The 13,759-nt window shown below is 46.0% G+C and overlaps 1 long non-coding RNA gene across 1 annotated transcript in view; it reads left to right on the top strand.

The window, feature by feature from the left end:
• Nucleotides 1–13,759, top strand: part of LOC139801040 (uncharacterized) — a 135,251-nt gene that overhangs the window by 40,136 nt on the left and 81,356 nt on the right. The window contains exon 2 of the long non-coding RNA XR_011728044.1: nucleotides 6,095–6,175. This is a non-coding gene — a long non-coding RNA (uncharacterized lncRNA). The remainder of the gene's footprint in view (nucleotides 1–6,094; nucleotides 6,176–13,759) is intronic.

Below are 13,759 nucleotides of genomic sequence, written 5' to 3'. Positions count from 1 at the left end.
ATGACATCAAAGTAAAAAAGTAAGAAATCAACATATTTCTTGACTCTGTGAAGGTGTGAGGAGCACAAGATCGAAAGAAACTTTTTGCAATGGGAAACATGCTTTCCTCAGGCATTTTGGCTGAGATTTCCCAATTTGCATCATGACCACAAGCTGGAGCTTGGGGAGATAGTGGTGGTGGATGGTGTGTGTAGGAGCAACAGCAGTTACAGTGGTGCTGAGTTTACTGGTTAAGTTTTGGTGTTACTGGAGAAAGGTGAAGCATGAGGGTTGCAGAGGAAGTTGGTGTCACAAGAATGCCCTCAGGAGCATCTAGGGAAGGGCTTTTTTGAAAAGGTGTCTAAGTTTAAGAGCTGACTGAATTAACAAACCCTGATAAACACTCAAGATCCTCAGCCAAGGGAGTGATCTCTGTGCCTTACACATGTGTGATGGTTTCTGATGCCTTTGAGTCTGGAGATGGAGACTGGCTGTGCTATATGCTAAGGGCCTTGCTCATGCAGTTCTTGATAAAGTTGTAGATTTATTGCCTCATAGGAGAGCTGGTGCAGACTGGTCAGTAGTGATCCCACCCTGACCTTCCCGGCCCAGCTCTGAGCAGACATGGGGTCTCAAACATGTCAGTGTGATCAAGCTTAAGACTCCTGCTTCCTCTGCTTCTGCTTCCTGACCTTCAGCTGATCCTTACTAACTGATGCTTTTACTAAGGGAACCTTACTTTTTTAAGGTAAGGGTGAACTGCATGCTGAAGCCTACCAGGAGGCTCATATGGCCATTTATGAGCACAGCTGGTGCTCGGAAGTCAAGAGGCAGTAATTTTATCTAGGTTCTTGGTAAAAATATTAATACCCATCAGCACATTGTTGCACTTGGCTATTATTGTTCTGGCAGAAGACCAGTGGGCAGGCTGAGGAGCCTGGTGGTACAGCCATGCCATTTGGACTAAGGAGTCTACCAGCATTCAAACTGTGGCTGAACTCAATTCCAGCCCCTTGAGTATGGCTCAGCTTGGGCCTCCCAGCCAGGTCAGTACTGCAGGAATGCTCATGTTCCTGGTTGGAATTAATTGCTTTTAGATCAAAGAGCAGATGGAGTAAGACTTGAGGGAGAAAAAGGAGGGGCTGTGGTACAGAGCTGGTTCTCCCAGCTTGGAGAGAGAATCCCATGTGGCTGCTGCTGCTCAGCTGTGTGCATGCTGCAGCAGAAGGCAGCAGTGAAGTGGTTAAGGTGCATTGGCCAGGCTGCTTTAGAAATTCAGTAGGGGAATAATAGGGGCTCTTAAGACTGAGACTAAATTGTAATGACAAGCTTATGTGGACAAAGCCAGTGGGAGACTTTAATTTCACCAGTGCTCAGGAATGGAAAAGAAATGAAAGCTGGCACATGATTCTGTTTCCACTTATGAAGCACCCATCTGCCTTTTTAAAATTCAATTTATGGGAATGGTGAGTAAGGCTGGGCCAGCTCTTCGCTATTAGATCCGTGCCATTAACAATCTCAGCTGCTTCACTGTATCAATAGCATGCACTGAGCAAGGAACATCTCTCATGCAGGACTGGCAGAAATTGATATTAATAAATGGATCTGATATTCTTAAATTTGTATTCCTTCCCAAGACTTGCAGCGACCCCAAAGGGCAGAAGAAATAATAAGTAAAGGCCTGATTCATTATATATAACGAGGCAAACCAGGGATGTAACTCGGGGAGATTACCTGGATAATCCAGCATTAGCATCTTGTTTCAGAGATCTTTATTACGAGTCAGGAAAGGCTCCTGGGAGAGTAAAGACAGTGTAGTAAATTCATATTCTAGCCTTTGACCTTGCCTAGTGCCCTGGCCTTATAATTTACTTTGGGATGTGTGTGTGCTTAGTGGAAAGATAAACACTGTTGGGTGAAGAGAGAAGAAAGGAGGCTGAAGAAGGGGCAGAACTGGTTTAGGCTGCTTGGAGCCTAAGACCCAAGATTTCAGAGTCATCAGCACAGCTGCCTTTGCAGTCATGAGCCACCAACAGTGCTCAGCTGCTCTCTTGCTTGGTTTATGGGGCCAAATAATTTTTCTCCTCAGTGTTTTAGAATGTGTTTTCCAGAATGGGAAGAGTATCACATCCTAGAGATCAGGCTCATAAGGTTAGTGCTGATGTGATGCTTTGAGGATAAAACACATCAGTTCTTGTATTGCTTTGTTTTTTACTCTTTCTCAATGTGAGGACAGCCTGTAGGCCTTTTGAAAGGAAAATTATTACCTTGCTGTCCTGTCCCTTGTTGCTTTTCTGTATTGTATGTGGATGATTTTGCAGGAGGAGAGCAATTGCTGAGCTGCAGGTTGACAATATTGTCATCACTGGGTTTTTTCTTGATTTTTTTTTTTATTTATTATTCCTGTAGAGGTTTAGAATGGTCTCAGATTGCAGAAATGTAAACAGCTAAAAGGTCACAAACGATTTTTTGCAGGATGATGTAGAAGAGAGTACCGTGGGGCAGACAGGGAGAACCTTCTGAGGTTCCAGCTCAGTTTTGTAGATGCAAAATGTTTCAATAAGTTGTGGGAAAGGAATTTAATGCATGCTTAGTCCCAATAATGCCTTCAGCTCTTTTTGCTTTGCAGAGCAGCCCTTTATTGCATGGATTTGCTTTTGTCTACTAATAACAAGGAGATGGGAGACACAGTTCTTGGAAAATTCATGGGGATTCCCCTCTAGATGGCTTTCTGATTGGGACTGTTACTCATCTTAATTCTTTGCACTCATTGTTGGTTCAGATCTGTGGGCAGGCAGCTGAAAGAGGAGCAGGGCAGACTGTCAACAGTTAATGGAGTAGCAGTGCAACTACTTTGCATTTATATTGTACCTTCTTCCCTCAGAGGATCTCAAAGTGTTTCCAAATATTATCTAATCCCCACTAGACACCTGCCAGGTAGGTACAGTCAATAATAAGCCCATTTTAGATGAGAAAGGCTGAAGTAGTGAAGTTCAGTACTTCTGTAACAGATCAGAGTCAGTGCTGGGAATAAAGCCCAGGACTCCCAGATGCCAGTCCCTGGCTCTGATATGCTACCTTTTGCTTCTTTTTCATTGGAATGGATTTCCCCATCCCTGATACAAAGCAGATCAGATCACCTGTATCATGTCTGCATACACAAATTTCCCTTAAACACTGGCTGTCAGTGGGCCCTTTCATGAAATTACACGCAGAGGAAAGAAAGAATATATTACCATCTGGAATATCTTATCAGCACTTCTAGAGATATTTGGTACAGGATGTATCCAATTATAAATGTGCTAAAAGCTTACAGTCTAATAAAAGCAGGTGGAACCTTATCAGCAGCAATGAACACTTTAGGAAAGGAGAGTTAGCAGGAGTATTAACCCTCATGAAATAGATTATGCCTTCCAAAAGAGAAAATAATAATGTCCATAACTGAAATAATTAACAGAAAAACAATTTGCAACAGATACTTAATTAAATGAAAAAGAATATGCTAATGCAGAGTTAAGACTGCACAAAGGCTTCTACTACATTGCATGCTAAGTATGCAATTTTCATACACTCATAACTGTGTTAAATCAAAACCAAATTTCTTCCAATTTAGGAAGGCACAGACTTCTCATTGAGACTCCATGTGCCAGGCTTCAGGCACCAGCCATGCTTTCTGGCTAGAAGACTTCTGGGTTTTGTTTTCTTTTTTTTCCCCCATAGTGTGCTTTTCATCATCATTCTGTTACTCACAAGCAGCTTAAGTGATTTTTCTGAGGTGATTCGAAAGACTCTTCAGCTCTGGAGAAATATTAGATTGTGAAGTACTTTTTCAAAAGTGTGTTGAAATGGACTGGGAAGAAGAGTCTCTCTCCTAGCTGTACCTGCTGAGGGTGCTGGCAGCTCTGCCTGCAGTAAGCTTATCATGATGGGGATTGCATTATGACTACAAATTGTGCCTGGAAGCAGTGGGCACTATGCTGCTGCCAGAGCCACACTGTTATTCTGGATATTCCTGCTACCAAATGCTTCCTAAATTACTAGGTCTTGATATTGTTATAGTACCAGCCCTGTGCCTCTGTCTCTGGCCCAGCTGTCCCACCTGCTGGTGCAGCTGGAAGAAAAGAAAAAGCAAGTCCTTTCCCAGCAGGGGTTTATGTATGTGCTAAGAGGAGGAATGAAGTCTAAGAGTGTTCTGGGGGGGCTGCAGGGTGGTCCATGTGCTAGCTCTGTGCCTGAGGTGTACTAAAGGAGTGAGGGCTGCAAACAAGCTGGTTCTACCCTGTTCTGCTGGTGTGTGGCTGTCTGTTAAGGAGCCAACTCTGTCGTAGGAGAGTGGTCAGTTCAGTGGCTTTAGGGATGTTCCATAATGTGCCTGTGCAGTTCCTGAAATGGAACTGGGGTAGAGTCTGAGAGGTGCTGCTGATCTCAAGCCTGAGAAGTGCAGGAAGAGGTGCTGCTTGTCTCTCAGTGTGAAGTCCCTTGTCTTCTAAAAGTTGACAAAAGAAATTAGAAGGAGAACATTTTAAAGCTGCTTTTGGTATCTTCTCCTCTGGCTTCCCTCCCCTCCAACACAGGTGGGTTTCTGAAGGGGCTGTTGTTGGATTGCCTGTGTGTATTTTCTGGTATCAACCTACAAACATTACCAAGTGACAAACAAATGTCCTCAGAGTCTTCACTGGACAGTGTGAATTTTTGGCATCTGTTTGCTTTGGGATGAGAACTCTAGGGGGTTTAGATTTGCTTTCCCAGTGGTGAGGAGCTGCCACTCACCACAGGACCATTTCCAAACAAATACAATCTCTATTGCAGAAGTGTGCCCTATTCTGGGTTAATATTTGAAGCTGAACATACCTCCTTCCATTAGCTGTGAGTGGAGCTGACAAGCATACATGATGGCAACAACATTTTCCCAGAAAATGCTTTTAAATACATCCCAGGAAACCACATTCTGGACACATCAATACTGCTTTGGGAGATGGTTCAGACCTTTTAACTGATTCCTGACATTGCAGATTTTTTTTCTGGGAGTCCCAGTGACATTCCTTACATCTATTGTCCTTTTATGCCACTGAACAATGAGTTCTAGGGTTGGGATGTGAGGATAGGAAGATATGGTTAGGAAGGGTGCATTGGGCTGAAGAGCAGATGAGCAGAGGGCTGGTGACTTTCCAGGATGAACATGAGCCTCTCCTCTTCCTCATCTGCTGTTCACAACACACAGCCTGACTGTGAGAAAATTTACAAGAGTGTGGGAAGAGAAGTGTATGCTCCTTGTTCTTTCCTAGCTGTGCTCTGTGCTCACTTTTTTTTTTTTTTTTTTCTTATGAGAAGGCTGGGAAAGAAATTCCTGCTGAAGTCCCTGGCGTGGAGATTTTAAGGGAAGAGTGCAGCAAGAAGAGGGAATAAAACATGTCAGAATGGGTTTTAGCAACTCACTTGAGTCAACGTGACCCAAAACAGAAGGCTCTGGCTCTTACACAGAAGGACTTACTCCCATGCTGCCAAAATGCACACATTTGTGTACTCTATCTACTGCTTCATGGCTCTTTTAAGACTGAAATGATAGAGAATTCTCTCCCATGGTATATGATTGGTGGAGCTGCAGGCTGTTTGGTTGGTCTAACATACCAGAAGTGCAGGTGCTTAGGTAAATATTGCCTCTTCCTTGTCTGAATCAATACCCGTGCTGATCACTTTGTGAATTGATGTGCTTTGATGGGAGACAAGGGTGCAGTATGCTATTTTGCAGTCATTCTGGAACATCTTTTTCTTCAGATTGTTTTGATTTTATGGGACTCTCTTCCATATTCTGCAAATAACCCTGAAATTTTAAATAGTTAAATATAGTTGGCCAAATTCTTCCCTTGGAGATACCCATGTAGTTCCCATGGCATTGCTGACAACCCAGAACACATTTCTGAGGACAAGCTTAAGCCCGACAGAGCCATTTCACTCCAGGCATAACACTGCTCCATGTCAATGGAAGCATGATTTGAGCACATTGTGTTCATATTTTTACAAGTGTTTTTCTATATTCCTTTATTGCCAGGCTAGAATCCAACAATGTGAATGCCAGGCAGAAAATCACTGTTTTCTTCTTAACCCTCATTTTCAGGGAGCTATTTGGAGGGTGATGGGATGTCATGGTGGCAAGGTGGAGGTGTGCTCAGGACACTCAAGCTGAAAAGAGCAAGATGTAAGAGAATCAGCTTGGAGTTTTAGAGGTGTTAAGGTTGCCTTGATTTGCACACACTTAAGCTTGCTTATAACATTGGCCTCCACAGTGTCAGAATGAAGCTGGAGTGGAGTGCCTGGGAAAAATCTCATTACTCTCCCAAAAAAGGTCAGTTTCTCAGTAGCTAAAATAGTTTTCCTCCAAGGTTAACCATCTGAGGTCAAGTCCAAGTGCTGGGAGCCCCATTCACTTGGCTTAAATGACCAACTGCCTGGCTTTCACAAGGTCTGACACACAATTAGCAAGATTGACATGACACAGATCAAAATTTCTTTGAGGTGAGACACAGGCTCATTCTTGTGTCTCCGTCCCAGTTGGCGTGGGACACAGCTGGGCTGGGTCAACTTGTCTGTGGTAGCATCCCACACCCTGCAAATTCTACCTGCATCTCCAAATCTTCCCTGTTTGGTCCCACTTGCTGTCTGTACTCAGAGTTTTTTTGCATGGTTCTGTGTGCTGAGATGCTGTGGGAGCTTTTTATGGCCAGTCATAGGACATTGTGTCTCTTATGGGAAACCAAGAAAAAAGCTTTAGAAGGCTACCAAGATGGGAATGGTTTGGATGCCTGAGAGGAGGCAGTATGTGACATCTGATCTTTACTCACACTCACAACAAAAACATGTCCAGACTTGGGCTTGGAGCTGTCTGGGCAGACTTTGGGGCATTTTATGCTAAATCCTGGGTCAGAGGGAGTCCAGTGTGCACTGTGTATGTGCTTTTATTGCACGGCTCTCTTGACACCACTTTGATAGATTTGGGAAATGATGTAGCACCAGTGTGGTTCTGTTGTGAGCAGTTTAAGATGAGCAAGTCCAAGGTAGTCAGTGCAGCTGGGCTTGTACAAAGTGTCTGGGCATGTGCAGCAAATCCTGTTCTTGGACAGAAGAAAATACTCTTGGCAAATTCAGCTGTCTCCCCAGCAACTGGCAGGGTGACAGGAAAATTGTCCAGGAAGATTTCCAACAGGCTTGGTAGCAACCCTGATTTAAGATGGCTATTTTCTGTCAGATTTATTTAGAAGCTAGAAATACCTACTTCCTGGTCTCTCCTCATCCACTTCTCATTGTTTTGCTGCCTGCTTCTCACCCTCCTGTTTTCTGTCCATTGGCTGGAGTGAGTGTCACCTGCAGGTACACAAGACATGAAAGCACCTTGCTCAGCATTCTGCACTCAGACTGTTTCACCTAGGGAAGGCTCATGTTTTGGGGACAGCTCTGATTCCCTGTCCATGGAACTTTTTTGGGGGGGCTGCTCTGGGTAGTGGAAGGCTTGTCCACCTCTCAGTGTGCAGTTTCTGGTGGGGACCTTGCCACTTTGGAGTGGAAGCAGTGGTGGCCAGCAGAGCAGTGAGCACCTGGGGACAGTCACCCTTGGGAGCTGGCACAGAGTGCTGCTGTGCTGTAGAGAAATGCTCTGGGTGCAAAGACCTGGGGTCCCTGGTAGCACTGTTTTGACAAGTCACTGAAGTGTCAGCATTTAAAACCTGTGATAACTGTGTGTGGAGAGAGAGAGAGAAATTAAGCCAGTTCTGCTGGAGATAAGTGGCTGTGGAGCTCTCTTGGGTCCTTTAGATGCTCTTCCCATCCAAGCTGTGCTCTGGAAGATCTCTTCAGGTAGAGAGGATTTTGGTGCAGGATGTGCCCCCAAAACCAGGCTCCCTTTCTGCCTCTGCTGCAGCAGTGGGGTGCTAATGCAGGGAGAGGCAGCACCAGGGGAGCCCCAGTGCCTCCCAAGCAGCAGCAGCTTAGCCCCAGCTCTGTGCAGCCCTTTGCCACCCCTCTGCCCAGTGCTGCTACAGACAGAGCTCCTGGGGTCTGCTGGGGAGAATCCCCCCTGTGTCCTGCTGCATTGAGTCCCCACTGTCCTTTGTCCCTTGTGGGGTCACCCTGGGCTTTTCCTTCATGTTGCTACTGTACCTGAAGGAGGAGCTGCCCCCTTCACCTTTGTGCAGCTGGAGAAACTCAAGATAACTGTGAACTCAGGGCTTGATATTGCAGCTTTCTTCTCTGGAGAGCTCAGAAGGGCTGTTGCTTTGAGCCAGGCTTTTGTCATGGACATTTGTTTTGGACATCGTTAGAGACTGAGCTTACTTGGGGACTAACACAGAAAAAACATGAAGCAGAAGTTTTGTAGCTCAGCTTCTGAAGGTGCAGCTTTGCAATAGCCAAACCTTGCTCCATGTGGCCCCATGGGTGTGTGGGTCTCACTGCATCCCCAGGGTGCACAGGGGCAGGGGGCTCACAGCCTGTGCTAATAATGCTCCTGCAGGAGGGGGAGGCACTGAGGTTGTCCTCCTCAAAAACCTTCATGTTTTTGATCTGTACACCTCAAGGGGTTTCCTAAGTGAGGTGCAGATTGCTGCAAAATGGGTTTCAGACTTCCAACAGTGGGCCTGCTAATCCATTTCAAAATTAGTCCCTGGGATCCTGGGGGTGTGGGGGGCATGGGCTGAACCCCATTTCTGTAAGGTGGCCTGGAAGGACCAGAAGCCAGAAAACTGTGGAGCTTGGCATGCCCAGTTGCCTTGTAGTTCAGCCTAAAGGCCCTCAGGAAAATACCAGAGACACTCCACTTGCCCTCCTTGCAGTAACATCCCAGAGCTCTACAGTCTGGTATTAATTACAGTGAAGCTCTATATTAATGCAGAGATTTGCCAAGTTACCATAGGGGTTTCAAGGCTTGATTCACATTAATTTAAAGTAGAGCTAGATACTCCCTCAAGCAGCTTTGGAAATCTCACAAGCACAGGAAGATGGGAACTTTGCTGAGTATGCCCTGTTTAGCCATGGAGCTATCATGTGGTCATCCATGTAGACATCAAAGGGCTGCCCATATTGCTTAGTATTTGCTTTGTCCCTTGCTTTCTCCCTTGTGCTCTCCACATTTGGGCCCAGCTATATTGCCTTTAGCTCTGTCGCTTTATAGAGACCCTAAAAAATTGTGACACCTCCACATGCAGAGCCTGATTCTCTCTCATTTGGCTTAGTCCAGTGGCTCATGCTGCTGTCCTGCAGCAATCCTCTTCCACTTGGGTCTCTAAGGTAACTTCTTGGCTTTTGTAGCTTGGGGGGACCTGGCAGTCAGTTTCAGTCTCATGGAACTGGATAACCCATATCTAAGCACAGTGTGGCTTTGTAAGGCTTCCACTGGGACAGAACTGAGCTCGGGATGCTTCTGCATCTGGGATATGAGGGAGCTGCAAATGGGAGCAGTGGGTCACAGGGTGCTATGCATGGTGTGGGCTGCCTGTCCTGTCTACACCAAAGAGGAAAGTTGCCTCAAGTCAGGGCAGTGCTGGCCAGTGATCTCAGGGGAGCTTGGAGGAAGGGACTGGCATGGGGGGCCCTGTTTTATGTGAGCAGGTTGGATTTCCTGCCTCTTGCTCGTGATTATAATTTGTATTTTTAGTTTCCCTTTTCTTCCCTTCTGTCATCTTCTCTTCCTCCTTTAGCACCTCCTATCTCTTGCAGGTTCAGCTTGGTACTCCTTGATAGCTGCTCTGGAAGCAAGGAGTATCCTCAAGCAGCCATGTTACCTTTGCAAAAGTCATAGAATCATAGAATGGTTTGGGTTGGAAGGGACCTTAAAGATCATTAAGATCCAACCCCGTGCATGGGCAGGGGCATCCCCCTGAGCAGGCAGCAGTCTCTTGGAAGGCAGAGGCTGTTGCCTGCGTCCCAGGCTGCACGGTGCTGGTGGCTATCCCAAGTAGCACTAAATTCCATCTCACGTATATCTTCAAAAGCTGATGCAGTCAAATAAAGCTGTTGTGACAGCAGCATTTAATAGCTTTGCTGTCTGCAAAGCCCTGGGATCCTCTGCTCACTGACAATGAATGTGTGTTTGCAGAAAGCTGAATTTACTGTCTGAGAACTAGATTTGCAACCTAACCATCTGCTGAGTACCTCTGTACCTACATACCAGACAGTGAAGTGGAGAAGGGAGCAGGGGGGTGTTGAGTGTTCAAACAGACCAACAGCTTTTGTGAATCTCTGCATACCAAACTGCTGCTGCTCAACTCCTCCATCCCCTCATCATTTCTCCCCTCTGATTTTAGGGAAGTTGTGACGGGAAGGAATTTTGGTGCTCTGTTTTTCACTTCTTCCTTGTGGCCTTGTGTGGTACAGCCATGCTCATTTCTGCCTTAATAGATTAGGTGCTGTCACTGCACACAGTTGTGTCCCACCCCAGGGGTGACTGCATTTTGGTGATTCATACTAGCCCAGAGGACTGCCTGCTTCTTATTCCATCAATTTGATGGAAAGAGTCAGTTGAACTTGTTCATACAATTACTAGAATGCCTGTATGGCAGAAAGCTGCATTTGTAATTAATATCTGTACAAATGGCCTAACAGTTAGTCATCTTTCATTACTGTATGGGGATTCTCTCTTCTACAGATTTGATGCCTGGACTCTTCCTTGATGATGTGCCTTATGGCTGCTCAGTGGTCAGAGGTAGTGAACTCTCCTGAGAACCTTTCAGTGCCAGCAGAAATGGTTTAAATGTGCTGCATGGCAAGAGAGGCATTGTAGTGCTCCTCTTTTTGCTTCATATCTAAATGAAACTTCCAATCAACACTTCAAGTGGGGTGTTAGAGACAGGTTCTTGCTAACCCAGCTGAGGCAAGGGATTTTTTTTCTGGTGTTTTTCCTAGGAGCATTTCCTAGACACTTTGTGAGCAAAGTTGGCGGGGTAAAAACTGGTCTGCTGGGATTTCAGGGGTACTCAGCAAAGTGGAGGCAGAGCCAGGAGTGAAGCAACTTGGTGATTGGTGGGAAATTCTGTAGTTGGGGGAATGGTGGTGCTTGGAGGCCTCGTGTGGAGTTCTGGGGCAAATCCTGTACAGGAATTGCCTTGGATAAAACTGGAAAAGCAAGCACAGTCCAATTTTGTCTAGGGCTGGGTGGCAGTTCTGCAACCAGTCTGCAAGAAGCTTCACCTGGCAGGTCTCAGACACCCTGCCATTCTCACCCTGTCAACCCATATTTGTTTTCCCATCTCCTGCTCCTTTCCATTTACTGTGAGTGCTTTGGGACAGCAACCTCGTCTTCCTCTGTGTTTTGGAAACTTTTAATACGAACTTGGTGCTCAGTAGATTCCTGCTATTATTATTGTAGTTGTTGTTACTATTATTATTATTATTATATTGCATTAATTAGCTTAGGGGCCCCCTGCATGCACAAGACCAGATCATTGTCTCAGCTTGTTTATAGTGCCATGGCATACCAACCTAGGGCTCTCAAGCAAAGCTCTGGGGCTGTGGACAGGCAGGAGAGGTCTGGACTGAGCCTGGTTGGGGAAGGGCTGGCTGCAGGATGTCCTCCAGCTCCCTCAGCTGCTGTCTGGTGCCTGATGCATCTCACTCTGCTTTGGTGTGCACTAAACCAGTCTGCCTCAGCCTCCACAGAGCTGGGCAGTCCTCCCTGAAGGACTCCTTGTTGGATGGGGCATGTTTTCCACCTTCATTGCAGCAAGCACTGGTCAACTCAACCAATGCAAAGGCACTGGTGACCTGAGTGAACTTTTTCCTTTCTGCAATGTTCCTTGACTTCCCCCTCATCCTTCACAGCTGGCTCAGCAGACAATGCACACAAAGTGACTGAATGAATTGTTTGGCCTAAAGGGTTGGTGAGACTTGCCCAAGACAACACATTAGCCAGGAGTAAACCCAGGGACTTTTGCTGCCCAGTCGCGTGTCTCAACCACTCTATTCCGCTCCCCAGGACTCTTGGATCCTGTTAGAAGCACAGCAGATGGAGCCGGGCTGCAGGTCCATCTCCAGCTGGCTGGCAGGGAAAGGGCAAAGCAGCAGCACCAGTGACCTTGCTGATTTATTCATTAGGCAGTGCTTAGAAGACGGGAAGGATTGATTTGTCTGTCAAATGCAACACCAAACCATGCGGCCAGCGAGGGGAGAACTAATTGTGCTGCTGACATGGAAGCCAGCACTGACTCACACAGTCAAGCACCTTTTCATTATATTTTCCTGCTAGTCAGCCCTTCTTCTTCTCATCTAGCCTATTATTTTGGGCAATATGTTGATGCGAAGTCAAATTTAAGTGGTTATTTTTCTTGCAAAATGAAGGAAAAAAATGTCTAAACCGAATAGTGAGGTGTTGGATCAGTTTCTGTGTTATGATTATTTGGAACCAGTTTGAAGCTCTCCCAGCCCCAGTAGCACCTCTATGGGAGCAAAATGTGTTCAAGAAGCTGTCTCTTGTTCAAAAGCACTTTGTGGGCTCTTAGAAAACGTCCCAAGGCATTCAGGATGTAGGTTCTTATATCCAATAGATTCTCAAAAGCACCAATCTCCCTGCCTGCCTTTGAAGTCAGTGCCAGAGCTGCTTTCTCATGAGCTTTTTTTTTTTTTTTTTTTTTTTTAATAAAAGGAAGCTTGCTGTAAGTACAGTGTGATCACTCTGAGGCTGCCACTCTTGAAGACAGGCAAGGGCCAAATTTAAATTGGCTGTTTCATGTGCTGGTAGTGGTAGTGCTGGGGTAGCTCTCTGCTAGCAGCTCTGCCTGTTTTTTGAGCTGCTCAGGCACTGTCAAGTCTAAATTTGCATGGTGCTGTGTTAACATCTGCCTGGCTGGGTTACATCATGGGGCAAACATAAGCTCATGGCCTGTGATCCATGATAACTGCCTCCACCACTACCCCTCTGAATTGCCAAGCACGTTGCTCTTCATCGTTCAAGAAAGATGCAGTGTTATCCTTCCTAAAGATTAATGACCAATCACGAAGTTCATGAGGTCAGCATTCTTTTTTCAAACTGTTTCTTACCTTGTTTGGCAGCTTCCCTTGCATTCCAGCAGAAGGCTTTGGCCTGTTCCCCACAGAGCTGAAGAGATCCCAGTTCATGTGAGATACTTTCTGAGAATTCAGAGTTGGTTCAGTCCTGGGTGGCTCCTGCCCTGGGTTCCTAACCCAGGCCTGGCTGGCAGCCTCTCAGGGTCAGCACAGTCATTGGGAAAATTTCCAATGACTGCAATGGGTGCTGAGTTGAGCCTGCACGCAGGGTGCAGGGAAGAATGTGTCCTCTTTACTAACTTGGTTCTCAGATCCTCCCCCACTCCTCTGCTAAAGGGACCTCACCCTGAGCTTGAAGCAAGCACTTTGCAGAAATTTACACTCCTACAGGAATTGAATAGCTCCTCCTTTCACTTCCAAGCCTGTCCTCTCCTTGCAATTTCTGTTCCTCCTCCACAATTTTTGGAGGCCATTCATCATCTGGTTTCACATGTGCCTTTCCCTCCCCTAGTTCAGCTCCTTGCTGTCATTAGGCTATTGAACCTGATTTTGTCCTCTGTTGTAAAAATAATAACTTTTTAATTAATGTAAAGGAAAGGGAGGGGGCTGTAAAAACCCTTCAGAACCCAGCATCTGAGTCCTGCTGCAAAACAAAAGCAACGTGAGCCTGGCAGCTTCTGTGTTCCCAGTGAGCTGTTCCTTTAAGCCCCGTATTATACCCACCACTGGTGTTTAGTCATGAATGAAAATGGCAGCTGAGAGACTCCTGGGCTGTATTGAAAGTAAAGAGGGA

This window comes from Heliangelus exortis, chromosome 11 (genome assembly GCF_036169615.1).
Source record: "Heliangelus exortis chromosome 11, bHelExo1.hap1, whole genome shotgun sequence".
In the NCBI taxonomy this organism is placed as follows: domain Eukaryota; kingdom Metazoa; phylum Chordata; class Aves; order Apodiformes; family Trochilidae; genus Heliangelus; species Heliangelus exortis.
This window is presented reverse-complemented; position numbering and strand designations above follow the sequence as displayed.